Below are 16,925 nucleotides of genomic sequence, written 5' to 3'. Positions count from 1 at the left end.
GGGATAGAACAAACATGGATAATTTCACTGCCACATAGATTCACCTTTATTACATATCTTAATACATCAAAATCAATCTGCACCTGTCTTTGACCCATGGCTGGTTGTGGAAAGATACTTTTGGCTGAGACGTGGACTATTTGGACAATATACTTGGAACTTCCTATATTGATCCTGATTATACATCTTTTCTTTATACCCTTTGATCCTCTTGTTGTTCCTGCATTGTTGTTTGTTTTTACCCTGCAAAAAACAATAAAAATGCTTTTCTGAAACATTGTTTATACAAATGGCTAATAGAAATGTGATTTTCCCTGTCCTTTCCCACACTTACATATGCATGAGGCGTTTACATGTCATTGTTAATATTAAAACTGATATCATGTGGAAAATGTTTACCCTGATCCAAATAGAGAAGGGATAGATGCTCCTTTGTGCCTTAAGGTTGCTAAATCTCTGGGTCTTGCCTGGAGACTCTAGTTTTTTTGGGTCCTTTCTGGGTCCCCCCGGGTGAGTCACCTTAATCTCTGGACTCTTAGCTTTCATTTTAAAAGAAAAGTTTCTAGATGGTCTGGTTCAAAAGATATAAACCAAAATGTTAGCCACCTCCCCACACTTCTGTTAGTAGGGCTTACTTAGGTGTCACTGCTTTTATTTGGCAGGCAACTAATACTTTAAAAAAAAAAAAGTTCTGCAATGGCCAACTGGTTTTGACAATAAATTATTATATGGGGTGTATGTATTTTTACATTCCAGTGTGTGTATATATGGAATAATTCCAACAATTGTGTGGTAGGAGCTTGTTGTGCCCCCTTTAGCAACGGGAATAACGCAGCCAGACACAGATTTATAGGTGAAGTAAGGCCACAACTTTATTGATTAGAGCAAGTAAAGCGGGGTTGGCATGGCAGTAGGGCAAGGATCCGTTTCATTCCGGCAGCCCATGCTGGAGGAATGCTGAATCAACCAACATGCAGTTGGGAACTACCCTTGGGAGTTGGCTTGCTTTAGACCCAAGTGGGGTGTGAACCCAAGGCACCAGTGGTCCCGCTGACCAACCAGTGGGAGGGGTTGTGAGCTGGATGAGGCGGTGCCCCTCCCAAGCTAGGGGGCGTGGCCATCATGTACCTCCACTGGACTCCTTATGGGAGTCCCCCTTATGATTGATCCTGCCCAATGCCATTTCCGCCTAAAGTTGTGACAGAAGTGAGTGAACGCCTAACAACTGCTCAGCGAACCACTGAGGGATAGGCAAAAAAACCTGCTCAACCATGGGACCAGATTCGTTGAGAGGAAAAATTCCTATCTGGCCCTGTCAACCAGCAACCCATTTAAACACAGCTCAGTGACGCCCTAAGACTGAGGGACGATGGGTGGGAAAGCTGGCAGACGAAGACAGAAGCCAGCTCTCAGGAGACTGAGGCCTTTAACTGCCCAGGTCTGGCTCCAACCCTTGGCTGCTCTTGCGAGACTGCCCAGGATTGTGGGTGATCTCGCAAGAGCCGGGTCATAGATGGAAGGATTCTAACTCCTCCCTTCCCTTGCACTCCACCCCACAATTAGTGCCCCATGCGGAGGCTCGAGGCTTGTCTCCTGTAAATTAGGGTTGGAAACCAAGGCAGCTCACAACAAGAAACAAAGCCATTTGAAATCGCATAACCATAACACAAGTATAAAACAGTTGCAAAACAGCTTTAAGTGGCATGATTCTGAATTTTGGATTGATTGAGTGAAGTTCCTTATTATTGAATTGCAGACCTGTGCATGCTTTCCTGTCTGAGTAAGCCCCATTGAATACATTGGGATTTGCTTCTGAGTAAACATGCATAGGATTGCACTATAAATATTTTTACGTTGTGTAAATAATAAACATCTTTGACATTCATGCTTATATAAATATTTCTTCATACTATATCTTGATATGTATCTGATTTCACACTATGGTTGTAAATTATTATTTACAAACGATTATTTCACCTACATTTTAAGTGTGTCCTACTTCCTTGGGGTGGTCATGGTCCCCCTCTGTTGTTTTCACCTGAGGGGCACATTAGACTGAGAGATGGTGTGTAGCCCATGATTACCCAATAACTTTATTTCCATTTTAAAATTTAATTAAAATGATTTCTATGCAGGCAAAGTTTATGAAGTAATGCAGATCCACACAATACATTTAAAGCATATCCAACTCACATTTAAAGCACATGACTTCCCCCAAAGAATCCTGAGAAGTGTGGTTTCCCCCTCACAGTTATAGTTCCCACCACCTTTAACAAACTACAGTTCCCATGATTCTGTGGTGGGATTCATGTGCTTCAAATGTATGTTGAATGTGCTTTAAATGAATGATGTAGATTTGCCCTAGTATGCTGTGCATTCATTAGTGAATTGAAAAGAACAATTTTAAGAGACTATTGCCATCAGTACTGTCATCAGTACTGAGCTAGATGGTATCACATGGCCTGAGTCGGTATAAGGTAGATTCCTTTGTGCCTAAAAGAGGAAAGAGACCCAAGGGCTACAGTGACTCCAAAATTTATCTATGTATTTTATTTACAACATTTATATACAGCTTTATTGTAAAAAAACTCAAAGCAGTTTATGGAAGGAATTAAAACAAAAAAATTATTGGCAAAAACAGTTAAAGATAGGTATTTAAAAACATTCAAACTAATAAAACCAACAATGAGTTAAAAACAGATAAAAACATAATAGCTTCTACATGTCTGGGTAGGCTTGCCTAAACAAAAATGTTTTTTTAGCAGGTGCCCAAATGAGTACAATGAAGCACCTGTCTAATGTAAATAGGCAGGCAGTTCCAAAGCATAGATAGTGCCACACTAAAGGATTGATTTCTTACAAGTGCAGAACAAGTAGTATGTGGAACCCGTAACATGGAAAGCACACCTTGAACCAGGCCTGGTAGCAAATTGGCAACCAGTGCAGATTTCAGAACAGAGGTATTATGTCTCACTCATGTCAGCAATCATGCCACAGCATTCTGCACTAACTGCAGCCCCCAGGTAAGGTTGTGCTGCATGGGGATTTCTGTGACCTTGGCTGACTGGCTGCCAGATTTTTTTTAGTTTTGGTTAGGAACCCTGACTGTTTGTAGCATGCTGAGTTTTCTGTGTTACTCATAGGAATCTTGTTGTGGTTGGTATGGTATCTCATTTAGGAAATCATCACTGACTTTTGTTTTTCTTTTTCTATTTGCATTTCATTTACCTTTGACCTTACTCCTTTACATCCATAGAAGCAACAACAGTGGTTCCATGTGGTCAGCTCAACCCCCTTAAACCCACTGATGATGCACCCTGTTATTTGCATGATGGTTTGTTTCTTGTCCAATAGTGATAACAGAGAATTCACATACTGGGAAGTGTGGCTTCAATTGCTGTTGTTCCCAATCTACTGCCTGTGAAAGTTGACCAAACCACGTTTGTTTTGTTTCTGTCAATTATTACTCAGTAGAATTGTGTTGGCTGTCAAAGTGAGTTTATAGCAGCCCACAGAGTAGGCAGGAAAGAGTAGAGAATCTTCTTAACTCTTATTCATTTCTCAAACCTCTCTCTGCAGTGAAGAGTCAAGTTGTAAAGAAGTTTGGAGCCGCCACGTTAAAAGGCAGGCAGGGCATTCCATGCAGGAGGTTGCCAACCCTGCTTTGATATCTATATCTTTGCAGAGGATCCCTAGTCAAGCTTTACAAACAGCACAATTCTAACAATATCTACTCAGAAATAAGTCCTGTTGAGTTCTATGGTGCTTAGTCCCTGAGTAAGTGTTTTTAGAGTTGCAGTCTTCAGGGGCATCCATCTTTAGTCCTGAGTATTCCCATCTAACATCTCCATAGCACTAGGCTTGATTCCTACAATGGCCTTCTGGTGACTGGCCTGGCTTGAGAGTACTTAAACCCTTCTTGCCAGAAGCAAGTAGACTAGATTAAATGTTCCTTACCCAGGCTCTCTAAGCAGGTGAGAAAGAATGATCCCATCACTTCAGCTGGACCTGGGAACACCCTCATTTAACTAAGATTTCTATCTTAATTTCCAATCAGAGAATTTGTTTTGTTTGAGTGGCATGCTCCAAACAACTGTGGTTGATGCTTAATGTATCATGCTTAATGACATCACTAGGGCCCGCCACTTGACATCACTAGGGCCTGCCCCTGAAATCTCAGGGTTTGGGATGCTTCTGACCTGGCAACCCTAATCTACAAGTACTGCTCTGCTCATTTTAAAACAAGAGTGTGGAATCTCTAGCTCACAGGTATGGATGGGAAAAAATATGTTTCAGTTCACATTTAAAGATAAAATTTATCAAATTTGTACTTTCCAAACCAATATGAGAATTGAATTTCGCAATGCTTCCCAAATGCAATGTTTCCCAAAAATCCATGTATTATTGGGAAGTGTGCATAAAATTGAATATATTCGTGAAATAACATACAAAAATGCATTATATTAGAAGTTGCAAAAATGTGTATATTAGTCAAAACTGCAGACAAAAATGTTTAGTAGGATAAATTCTCACTAAGATGGTGGATAATTTTCATGAGCATTTTTTTTTTAAAAATCGCAAATTGCTGCACAAATGTGGAGAACCAAATTTATGATGGAAAAAATGAGAAAATAAGAGAACCAAAACTGACAGATCCTTCCGTCTCTACTCACAGGCAAAATATTTTCCTCCAGGGCCAGGCAGGCCTCACTATCCAACCCTGGAAAACTCTATTCTGCTGCTGCTCAGAGCACTTCTAAATTTACTTAATCTAAACCTCTCCTTGGATTTTTTTTGGCATTCTGAATTAGCTGACCTTTTTTTCCAAAAGTATTTTTTTTAACAATATGTTTATTGTAAGGGTTTTCAAATACATAAAGGGTGCAATCCAACTCAACCTTCCACTGGGCTGGGGTGAGTTGGATGCCCTTGATCTCTGGTGGTGCTGGTAGGCTCCAGCTTCACCAGCCTCTGCCGGCAGCAGCCCTCTGCTGCAGCTGAGCCATGGTGCCGCCAGGAGCCTGCCGGTGCTGCTGGGGGTCCACCAGAGATGGCCAGCCGGGTAGATGGAGGGCCAGCGGAAGCTTGTGGAAGCCTCAAAAATGGGGCATATTGGGGTTGGGGGAGAAGGAACTGTGAGGAGGGATTTACAGAGAGCCTCCTCACATTCAGATCCCTCTCCCAGGTCCCAATCCCCCTGCAAACTTTGCCAGCCAAAAGGCCAGCGCAGTAAAATAATTTTTCTAAATTTCCATTGTGTGCTACGGGGAGTGCTTAGTCCCTGGGAGGCCTTTTCATCAGAGCCGGGGTTTCCCAACCGGCTTATGCATGGAGCTCCTGACATTCAGCTGGGCCGGCAACTCACGAGCAGGAGGAGGACCCCACGGAGCATTCCATCAGGCCCCCTTTCCTCCTCCACCAGCCCCCCTTTGGATTGCTCTGCCCTTGACAGGACATATAATGTCCAACATCAGAGGAAAACAATCCCATACAATCAAACAATACATAAATTTAATAATAATAATGAAAAAAGAGGGGAGAAGGGGGGGTGGGAAAGAGGTTGGAGAGCAAAAAGATATCAGGATAGAGCTGAGCCAAAACTTGCAGTGCTTCTTTCTCCAAAAGAAAAAAAGAAAAAAGGAGCACACGGGGTTAAAGGAAGGAAGAGAATAGCCAGGCCCAGCCTCTAAGAGGTCTTCTGTATCTTTAAAAGTTGTGCAGGGGGAAGAAAGAATTCCACCTTGTGGTTTTTCTCATTACAGCGTTGCAACAACACCTGCACTTGGCTGACTTTCTCTTCTCCTAAAGATACAGGATCAGTCTCAGGCCAAGAACCTGGCAACCCTAATTCACACCTGTGCATTGGTAACGTTATAAATGCAAATGGTGAAGGAAGCAGTGGAATTGAAAGAATGAAAACTAGAGGAAGTTATGTATGTCCCAGTTGCAGAATTTATTTTAAGTAATCCTGGTCAAACCATAAGAATGAGGCATTTGTAGTGTATTTCGTATATTGACCCCTTTCCGTTGGGATTTGTAAATTGTTTCTATTGAAATAGGAAGCGGTATATAAATGAACAACATAGTTAATTCAGAAGGCATTGGAATGCAGGGCAGAGCGAGTCCATGAAACAATAAAGGGACTAAAAAGAGGATATTATCCACTCTTCCCTAAGTATTGTCGTCCTGTGTTTTGGTGTCTAGCACAGAGCAGATGAACACAATTTCTCTGATCTCTTGTAGCTCTTTTCACATGTGGTTAATTACATTAAATTTGCTGGGGGGGGAAGGTTCTGTATTTGCAGTCACAGCAAATCCTAAGTGACAAATAAGTCATCATAGGCTTGAAAGAAAGGGAAATTTAAAGACAAGGTGATCCCCCCCCCGAGCTTGGTCTTTGGGGTATTATTACAGCTTATTTTAATGGGTGTGGATTTGGAATTACATTCAGGACAGGACAACCTTTGCTTTTTGATGTTGAGCTATAATATGAAATATATTATCATCTTGTCCAGAAGGAGAACAACGCGGGACCTTTTGGGATACTATTGTCTCATTTTGCCATGATGATGGGAATTTCAGATGGAGTTGCTATAGATCTCTCTCCCACATCTTACCCTTTCCTCACTGACAGTGGTTAAGGGCTGCGCCTCCTACTAGCATTAAGCACCAGATGCTAATATTCAACAAGATATACTCCAGGGTTCAGTATACTGATTGACCTTGCTGGTTACCCAAAAATCCTTTTGTAGGGAGGACCTGCAGCATGTGAAAAGCCACCTTGATAATGGGGGTTGGGAATAGGCAGAGAAAGCTGAACAGAATTTGCTAACAGCTTTGTGTGAAGTCATGTTTATTACAAGGTGTGTCAGCTAGAGCCCATCATATCACATGGGGAAGGACCATAGCTCAGTGGTAGAGCACCTGCTTTGTATGCAGAAAGTCCCAGTTTCAATCCCCAGCATCTCCAGGTAGGGCTGGCATTTGAGAATGTACCCTGTCTGGAATTAGGGGAGCCGCTGGAAGTCGGTGTAGACAATACTGAGCTAGATGGACCAATGATCTGACTCAGTACAAGGCAGCTTCCTGTGTTCTCATATCAACAGGATACAAGGAATATGCAATGCAGCAAAAATGGAGATCAAACTTGGGCTGAACAAAAATGACCCCGCTCCCAAAAATTCAATGTATTTCCAGGCAGCAAAAATAAGAGCGCCACTTCTTTAAATATTCTAGGAATGTGCATTGGGTCTGTGTACACCTAAAATAATGAGGTAAATTGGGTTGGTTTGTGGTACTATTTCATGTTCCTGAATTGGATTGTGCTGTAAACAAGGTGTGTCGAGGTGCATCAAGACAGTGCCCACCTTGCGAGAAGCTCTTTTGTGTCAGTTTTTGCATATTTATTTATTTATGAGATTTGTTGGACGCCCATCTGGCAGAGGTTAATCTCCCACGCTGGGCGACTTACAACCAAACTCAAGTACATTCCATATAGACATAATCAAAATCCTAAAAATTAAAAATTAACTTAAACATTTAAACCCCCCAAGATCTGCAATCTGCCGGCCTAAATTGAATTTAAACCCCACCAAGGTCCGCCGAAAGCATAGCAGGGAGGGGGCGTGACAGAGGTCAGTTGGCAACAAATTCCAAAGCGTAGGAGCCACGATAGAAAAGGCTCTAAATTTGAACAGAGAACTGTCTCCCTCCCCCATCCCCACCCTGAAACCAAGCTCACTGGGAAACTCCCAGAGCTCAAGAGGAGTGTAATAAGAGGGAAGGAGTTTGAGGGGGAGGGGACAAACTTTCATTTTCACGGGCAGTTCATGAACCAGTCTACCTTTTAATTGAAGTGAATTATTTTCCCAGGGCATGCCAGTCTCAGTGGGTGCTGCTACGTGAGAGGCATTCTGCTTGCACAACAGTACTTTTCTTTCCTTTCCCCGTATGCCCCAACAATCTGCTCCTAAGAGTCCCCCAGCCAGCCCTCTGCAGCAGATTTTGAGGATGGGCAGGGAACTGCACGGGAGAGGACTGTCTGCGCAAGTGGATGCCTGTTGCACAAGGGGAATGGCTGCATTGGATACAATGCAGTGATTTGAGGAAGGACTAAACAGTTGTTCTTCATGAGGGCCATCATTCTCCTCCAAGATTTGGCTGCGAGAGTAGGCCATAAGTGGCAGGATTAGATTGCTGGGGTGGCCTGCTTCTTTCCCAATTCTTATTTTTTCTTACAAACCATTCAAAATCATAGTTCTCTGGGTTTTTTCTTCATGGAGCGTTTTTCCTGTAAGAGGGGACAGTGAGAAAAAAACTGGCTTTTCCAGCTTAATAAAGGTAAAATAAATCACCTAGCACAATGGTCCCTAGACCTATTTTTTTAACCTTTGGCAGGTTTCTGACTCAAGGCACCTCCCTCATGTCCCTAGTTTTCCAAACTGATTGCCATTCCCCACAAAGGGGAGAGAACGTGATTTTTATTTTCCTGTCCCCAAAATGGTAGTCTGTAGTGTCCTTGCAAGAGAACTGCTGCACCTATCTTTATCAAATTTGGCAGGCTTGATCCATAAAAAGAGACATATATAGTTCCTGATGTGAAACCCCTGGATGGATCTCCCTAAAATTTGGAAGCCTTAAACCACTGTGGAGGGATCCCTTTTCCTGCAAATTTCATTCACTTATGTGTAAAGAAAAATAGTTAATGCCATTTTAGATTCTGCATTATAGTCAATGGGGGCAAAACAGAACTTCAGGTTTAACAGATCAGATCCAGACCCGAATAATAATTCGAATCAGGAAGACAAAGAAAAGGCAGCAGTGCTCAATTCCTATTTTGGCCCAGTCTTCTCCCAAAAAAGGGTTTCAAATGGACAAGGAATACCTAATCGCTTTGAAGCAGGGCCCAATGAACTGCATCCTAGAGTATTGAAGGAGCTGGCTGAAGAACCCTTGGAACCACTGTCTATTATCTTTGCAAAATCGTGGAGAATGGGTGAGATGCCCAAAGATTGGAGGAGGGCTAATGTTGTCCCTATCTTCAAAAAGGGCAAAAGGGAGGAACCTGGGAACTACAGACCAGTCAGCCAGTGTAGTGTAATAGTTAGGGTATTGGACCAGGGTTCAAATCCTCACTCAGCCATGAAGCACATTGGGTGACCTTGGGCATGTCACTGTCTCTCAGCCAAACCTACCTCACAGGGTTGTTGTGAGGATAAAATGGAGAGGGGAGAACCATGTACATCACCTTGAGCTCCTTGGAGGAAAGGTGGGATATAAATGGAATAAAAATAAATAAATAAATCCCTAGAAAAATTCTGGAGCAGATTTTAAAGCGGTCAGTCTGTAAGCACCTTGATAACAATACAGTGATTACTAGAAGCCAACATGGATTTATCAAGAACAAATCCTGCCAGACTAATCTTATCTCGTTTTTTGATTGGGTGGCTTTCCTGGTAGACTGTGGGAATGCTGTGGACATAATACTGGGAGGAAGGGCAGGATATAAATTTAATAAATAAATAAATAATATCTCAACTTCAGCAAAGCTTTTGAAAAAGTGCCCTATGATACTCTGATTAGCAGGCTAGCTAAATGTCAGCTGGATGGAACAACTATCAGGTGGATCCACAGTTGGCTCCAGAATCATACTCAAAGAGTGCATATCAATGGTTCCTTCTCAAACTGGGGGGTAGGTAACGAGTGGGGTACCGCAGGGCTCGGTCCTGGGCCCAGGGCTCTTCAACGTTTGTATTAACGACTTGGATGAGGAGGTGCTGGGAATGCTTGTCAGATTTGCAGATGATACAAAATTGTGAGGGATAGCTAATACCCTGAATGACTGCAGGTAAACATAGCCGCTCCATCCTCCCAGACGCCACTGCATATTTTTATTTCTCATAACAATTATGGCAATGTCATTGACCCAGGCAAGCATGTAATTTTATTATGTATTTTTCTTAATTTCCTAATCCATCGATAGATTGATACATTTTATGCAAATTTGTTTTCAATGTTACATTTTACCAGTATTTTAATGCATATTTTGTATAGTGTTATGTGAACCACTTGGAGGTTTGTGCCAATTAAGCGGTATTTAAATCTTGTCAAATGAATAAACGAAAGAAATGCTTCTTATATAAGGGATGTTTGCCTCTGGAATATGTACCCAGTACATGGACTCATTTAATAGCAGCAAGGTGGAAAGAATTAGTTCCTCATAAATGGCACTCCTTGCTTTAAAATGTGTGGAGGGCATGAACCTTTGGCACAATTTCTTGTGATGTGGAGCCCTAATTCCAAATCTAGGTTAGCCCCCCTTCCAGTGTTAATTTCAGCTGTGCCATTTTGAATGCTGCTCTCACTCTACAATGATATACTGTATCAATCCTACTGAGGATTGCCTCCTAACACCACTCATTTTCACATATTCCTACAGAGATAAATAATCCTGATATCTTTAAAAACACACCCAAACGTAAGAAGAGCATCAGATCTTTGTGCAGTTTATTGGAGACACAGCAGACAATACTTGGAGCTTCTAACAAAGTGCAGCAGATGGTGGAACCTTACATTACAGAGGCTCATCAAGCAAAGTTTGGCCTGATACATATGCTGGAGAGTTAAGACGGTGCATTTTGTGCACAGAAACAACTTTAAAATCCCAATAAGAAGGGTGAGGAAAATGTTAATTGTTTTCCAGGGACTGTATTCAATTAAATAACATTGCTAGTGCAGGTGTGGGGAACCTTTGGCCCTCCAGATGTTGCTGAACTGCAAGTCCCATCATCCCCAGCAAACATGAAAAACAGCCAGGAATGGTGGGAGTTTTAGTTCAACAATATCTAGAGGGTGAAAGGTTCCCCACACCTGTGCTAGCACAAGGATTACCACTAGCATAATGGGACTCCCCACCCTTCCCCTTTTGCGTGCCCAATCATTGAGGGAAGTCCCAGAATAGGGGGCACGCTGGAGGAGGAAAGAGGGAGAACATTGCACTGCGCAAGTTGAAATCTGCTATGTTGAATACAACCCCATGAGTTTTACCATGCCTTTACACTCTCGACAGGAAAACTTAAGGCAGTTTACAATATTCTTAAAAAGCCAACACACACAAAAGACCCTAAAACCCTAATGATACCATACAATAATAAAACAGCAAGGAAGTGCTTATTTGGTTGGTATAGCCCTCCCCACCACACACACAATCACACACACCCAACACATATATACACAAACACAACCTACCCACATGGGTAGGTTTTTGAGTACTTCTGCAGAATGCTGCAAAACCCTGTGAGTTTTCAAGGCTAGAAGAGTAGTGTTTGGCCATCCCAGGCTTGGAATGGATATTAGATGGAGGCCAACCAAGAGGTCTTCTGTATCTTTAAAAGATGTGCAGGGGGAAGGGAGAATTCCACCTTGTGGTTTTTCCCATTAGAGTTGCAAGAATACCTGCACTTGGCTGACTTTCTCTTCTCCTAAAGATACAGGATCAGTCTCAGGCCAAGAACCCAGCAACCCTAGTTATAAACTACCCTGTTCAGACCTTGTACGTTCAGGTCTGTGTCTTCCTTTATGGAATCAATCCATCTCTTGTTTGGCCTTCCTCTTTTTCTACTCCCTTCTGTTTTTCTCAGCATTATTGTCTTTTTAGTAAATCATGTCTTCTTGTGTCCAAAGTATGATAACCTCAGTTTCATCATTTTAGCTTCTAATGGTAGTTCTGGTTTAATTTGTTCTAACACCTAGTTATTGTCTTTTTTGAAGTCCATGGTATCTGTAAAGCTCTCCAACCACATTTCAAATGAGTTGATTTTTCTCTTATCCACTTTTTTCAGCCACATGGCCTCTCTTGGCCCCCCTAATCCTGTCTACTGCCTGATGTGTGCTGGTCAGTGGCGTCACTAGCGGGGTGCGGGGAGTGCAGACCGCACCCGAGTGACACCATGAGGGGAGTGACACCCAGAGCCGCCCTGTCGCGGGGCACAGCGCCCGCGCAGTTGCCCAGCAAAGGAGCCGAGAAGTGCTCTGGGTCAGCGTCGGAGCAGCCAACTCCTCCTCGGAGGCAGGCAAGCGGGTGGGCGAGACCGAGAGCAGTGTTGGCGGGGTGAGGGAGGCGCGCCGGCATTCCCAGTCCTGCTTCTCCAGCTGGGTGCCCTTCCGGCACGCACCCTCCCTGGGGCATGGCTGGCTGGTCTTGTGCACGCATGCGCGTGCGCGCACTCAGCAGGACATTTGGGGGCTCACCAAGGAGTTACCACACCGGGTGACACCAACCCTAGTGACGCCACTGGTGCTGGTAGACATCATCTCATCACCAGTGGGATAAACTCCTAGTCCAGTTGACTTCTGTTTGTGTAACTGGGAGGTGGTGCCACCTTGTCCTTGCTTCAGGCAACATGAACCATGAATACGAACATGAACCTTCACCTCCTTGAAGAAAAGGTAGGATATAAATGCAATCAATTAAAAATGAAATAAAATAAAATAAATGTTTTGGGCCAGTTCTGCATTTGAGATGTATGCTTGGTAAATTGACTATGTACATCTCAGACTATAATGTGTGGAGGAGGTGAGGGAGGGAATCTCTACTCAGTGCCAAAACATATATAAGTTATTACCTGTTGGTGGGCCTCCCTGGGAAGACTATCATTGAGGGATATGGCTAATGTGTGCAGTGCTGTGGATATTTCATGCATCTACAGAGATTATTCAAATATATAATTGCCCCATCTGCCACCATTAGTGGTGCAGTCCCATTTCTGCATGTTTGAACTAGCCCTGGGATTCAGATGAACAAAACAGCTTAGACACTTGACACCAACTTTTCCATATCCAGCAGGAAAGTAGTCAAGCAATACCTGTTTTCTTCTCCCTCCAGCAGTGACTTGTATGTAGCTATTTCAATATCCAGAGCCAGCTTGTCATTGAGAAGATCCTCAAAGTTCTGCAGCATGCATGCCAGCTCATCCTTAGATCTGTGCAAGGCACTGTGTAGTTCATCGTATTTCTTCCAAGCATCTTTAAGGCTGTAATTGCTCAGTGTCACAAATGGCCAACTGCAAACATGAGGGAAAATCAAGACATTCTGCTTTCCCCAGGCACTGCCTCATCAAAGGCTGGCATTCATCCCCCAAAATCAAGTTTTCATTCATCATCACTCTTTTCCTTCAGTATGAACAGAAAACAGCAATTGGAAGGTAGGAAGTGTGATCTTTAGGGCTCATTTACATGGGAGCTGAATTCCGTTTTAAAGACAAAGCTTTTTCCATCGTGATGGGAGTTTAAAGATCACACTTCCTCCCTTCAAATCGCTGCTTTCCATTCATACTGAAGGGAAAGAGTCAATCATGCAGCTTCCTACTGACCATGCCCTCTTAAGGTCAAACTATCACTTCCTCTGGTTACCTTGGCAACTGAGCATGCTCAGTTTGTTTCAGAGTAAGTTTCATTAAAAAAAATCCTCAAGTGCAAGTATTTGCATTTTCAGAATCCAGCAGAAATATATTTGTTTGAACAATGTTATGCTTTTTTGCACAATTTAGGGGGGAAAGAAAAAAAAAAGCACTGTTTGCAGTAGGCTTGCAGAAAATGACATAACAAAGGGGGGAGAGGGGAGTGGGCGTGGACTCGCAAAAGCATTGGAGCTAAGCCTCTGCAAGCCCTTAGAGATGCGAAGCACAGACAGTTTTTCCTTCCCTTTTCAGATTAAAATTGGATCGATTTACTGTGGATTAAAAGCTAAAAGCACCAGGACACCTTCCCTTTGCCTCCTACGTCATGTGATCGCTGTGAATTAAATGGGCATGCAAGTAGAAAAAGCTTCGTCTTTAAAACGGAGTTCAGCTCCCATGTGAATGAGCCCATAGGCCTCATGGTCCTGGCAGCTCTGCACCAGGCCACCCATCCTCCTGGTGAGCTTATCCTGTAGCAGTGCAGGCACTGTTATGGGCGAGGAGCGAAGCAGCTGGTCAGCTCTGATAAACACCTGTTAGTTGCCATATACCAATCTGAGTTGAACAGCTGCTTGGCTCCTAGCCCATTACAATGCTGCCACTGGAGAAACCCACCCACTAGATAGGAGGAGGCTGGTGGCCAGAGCAGTGTCACCACCAGGGGGAGGAGTGAGGGGTGGGTGTCAGGAGGCCCCTTTTTTTCCACCACCTCTTCTGCCCAGTACGACTCCTATTCTACTCATCCCAAACAGTAAGGTCTGTCCTTGTGGGAGAACCACTGCAGCTATCATCCTGAAATTTGCCAGCCTTCATCCCCTCAGAAGGGGTGACCATGCCTTCAAAATGCAGCCAAATTTGGCAGAAAATAAAAAAATTAAAGAACAATCTTTTGTTTTAAAAAACAAACATTAACAGTGCCCTGCATGAAAACTCCCTAGAAATATCTGCCTACAATTCGGCAGGCTTAATCCCCTTTGGAACAGCTGCTATGCCTTCAAATTTCATCCACATGTGAAAACAAAAAACAATTACAGCTGTTTTTAGATTATCCATTATAGTGAATGGGAAGAAAACAGAGTTTTATTTTTAACAGGCCTAATTTCCTCCTGAATAATGTGTCAAACAGAAAAGACACAGAGCAACTCCCAAACAAATAAGGCTGCTTCCCAAAGCTACAGATAGAATCTTGTAGCAGGTGCACACCTCCTACTAAATTTGAATTCCTGTTTCATGAGGATCAGTTTGTAAGAGGAAGATTTTAACTGGATTTGACTGCATTATTTTATGGATAGGAATCCATTCATTTATAAAGAAACGGATATAATCAGATAGTTATCCTTCTGTTTAATAACAGCAAATTAAAATAATATAACTGACCCCACCCTGTCCCAGCCATGGATGAAATAAAGAATTGCTATTAATGTCTCTTTGAATGAGCCCACCCACTCTGATTCAGAATATATGAAGCTCTTGCATGTCCTATTTCCTCTCAATGGAGGCAGCAGATTTACATGAAATAACTCAGGGTCTTTGGGAAACTACCAATTGCAGAGATCATGGCACCTGCAGTGCTCCCTAGGATGCTCATGAAAAATGCCAGAATTCCCAGGAATTGGCCAGAATTCCCAGCCCAGAGGCTGATGAGCACAGATGCAAGAGTCCGGAGTTGTACGACACACACAATAGGAACATGGAATGTGAGAAGCATGAACCAGGGAAAGTTAGAAATTGTCAAGCAAGAAATGGAACGCATCAACATTACAATACTTGGTGTGAGCGAACTAAAATGGACAGGAATGGGACATTTTCAATCAGGCAACTACAAAATATTTTATGCAGGAAATGAGAAATTAAGAAGAAATGGGGTTGCTTTAATAGTGAGAAGTGAGGTAGCAAAAGCAATTAGGAGCTACAACGCAAGGTCTGAGCGAGTGATATCAATGAGATTAAATGGGAAAACTATCGACATAACCATCATCCAAATCTATGCTCCGACGGCAAACACAGAAGAAGAGGAATCGGAGAGATTTTACGCAGAAGTACAAGAAGAAATTGATCACACACCAAAACAAGATGTGCTGATAATCATGGGGGATTGGAATGCAAAAGTAGGGAACAGAGAAGAACTAGGAATTGTGGGGAAATGGGGCTTAGGAGACAGAAATGAAGCAGGAGAAAGACTTATTGAATTCTGTGAAGCCAATAATTTGTTTCTTGCGAACACATTTTTTGAGCAACCGAAGAGACGACTGTACACATGGACATCACCAAATGGTCAATATAGGAATCAAATTGATTATATAATTGGTAGCAGAAGACAGAGAAGTTCCATACTTTCTGCAAAAACAAGACCAGGAGCAGACCGGTACAGATCATGAACTGGTTATATCGAACATCAGAGTAAAGCTAAAGAACAACAAAGCAATCATAATGCCAAAATACAATTTAAATTACATCCCAGAATAATATAAAGATCAAATAAGGAACAGGTTTGAGGCTTTAAACTTAGTTGACAGAGAACCAGAAGAACTATGGAATGAAGTCAGAGACGTTATCAGGGAAGAATGCAAAAAGACAACACCTCTAGTTAAAAAGAGAGAAAGACCTCAATGGATGACTAAAGAAACTCTTAAAATGGTTAAAGAGAGAAGGAAAGCAAAAGCAAAAGGAGATAGAAACACAGTCAGAACCCTAAATGCAACAATACAGCGACTAGTACGTAGGGACAAAGAGAACTATTACAATAGTTACTGTATAGAAATAGAAGAGGACAACAAAAAGGGCAGACCAAGAGCCCTGTTCCAAAAGATTAGAGAAATGAAAGGGAAATTTAAACCAAGAGTAGGGATGTTGAATAATCAACAGGGGAACACACTGACTGACCGAGATGAAACAAAAGGAAGATGGAAGCAATACACTGGAGAACTCTATAAAAGAGATGCCAGGATGACAGATTTATTTATGGAGGAATCATATGATGAAGAACCAGAAATTTTAGAATGTGAGGTGAAAGCTGCACTTAAAATTCTTGGAAGAAACAAATCAACAGGAATAGATGTTGCTACAAGCTACTGAGACTGAATCTGTCCAAATTTTGACAAAAATATGTGAAGAAATATGGAAAACAAAGCAATGGCCCACAGACTGGAAGCGTTCCTTATACATCCCAATTCCAAAGAAAGGGGATCCCAGGGAATGCAGTAATTATCGAACTATTGCCTTAATAATCCATACAAGTAAAGTAATGCTCAAGATTCTACAACAAAGGCTCTTACCATATATGGGGCAAGAAATGCCAGACGTCCAAGCTGGATTTAGAAAGGGAAGAGGTACCAGAGATCATATTGCAAACATACGTTAGATAATGGAACGGAGCAAGGAATTTCAGAAGAAAATCACCCTGTGCTTTATAGATTACAGCAAAGCCTTTGACTATGTAGATCATGAAAAACTATGGAATGCTTTAAA

Source organism: Rhineura floridana, chromosome 3 (assembly GCF_030035675.1).
Source record: "Rhineura floridana isolate rRhiFlo1 chromosome 3, rRhiFlo1.hap2, whole genome shotgun sequence".
Lineage (NCBI taxonomy): Eukaryota > Metazoa > Chordata > Lepidosauria > Squamata > Rhineuridae > Rhineura > Rhineura floridana.
This window is presented reverse-complemented; position numbering follows the sequence as displayed.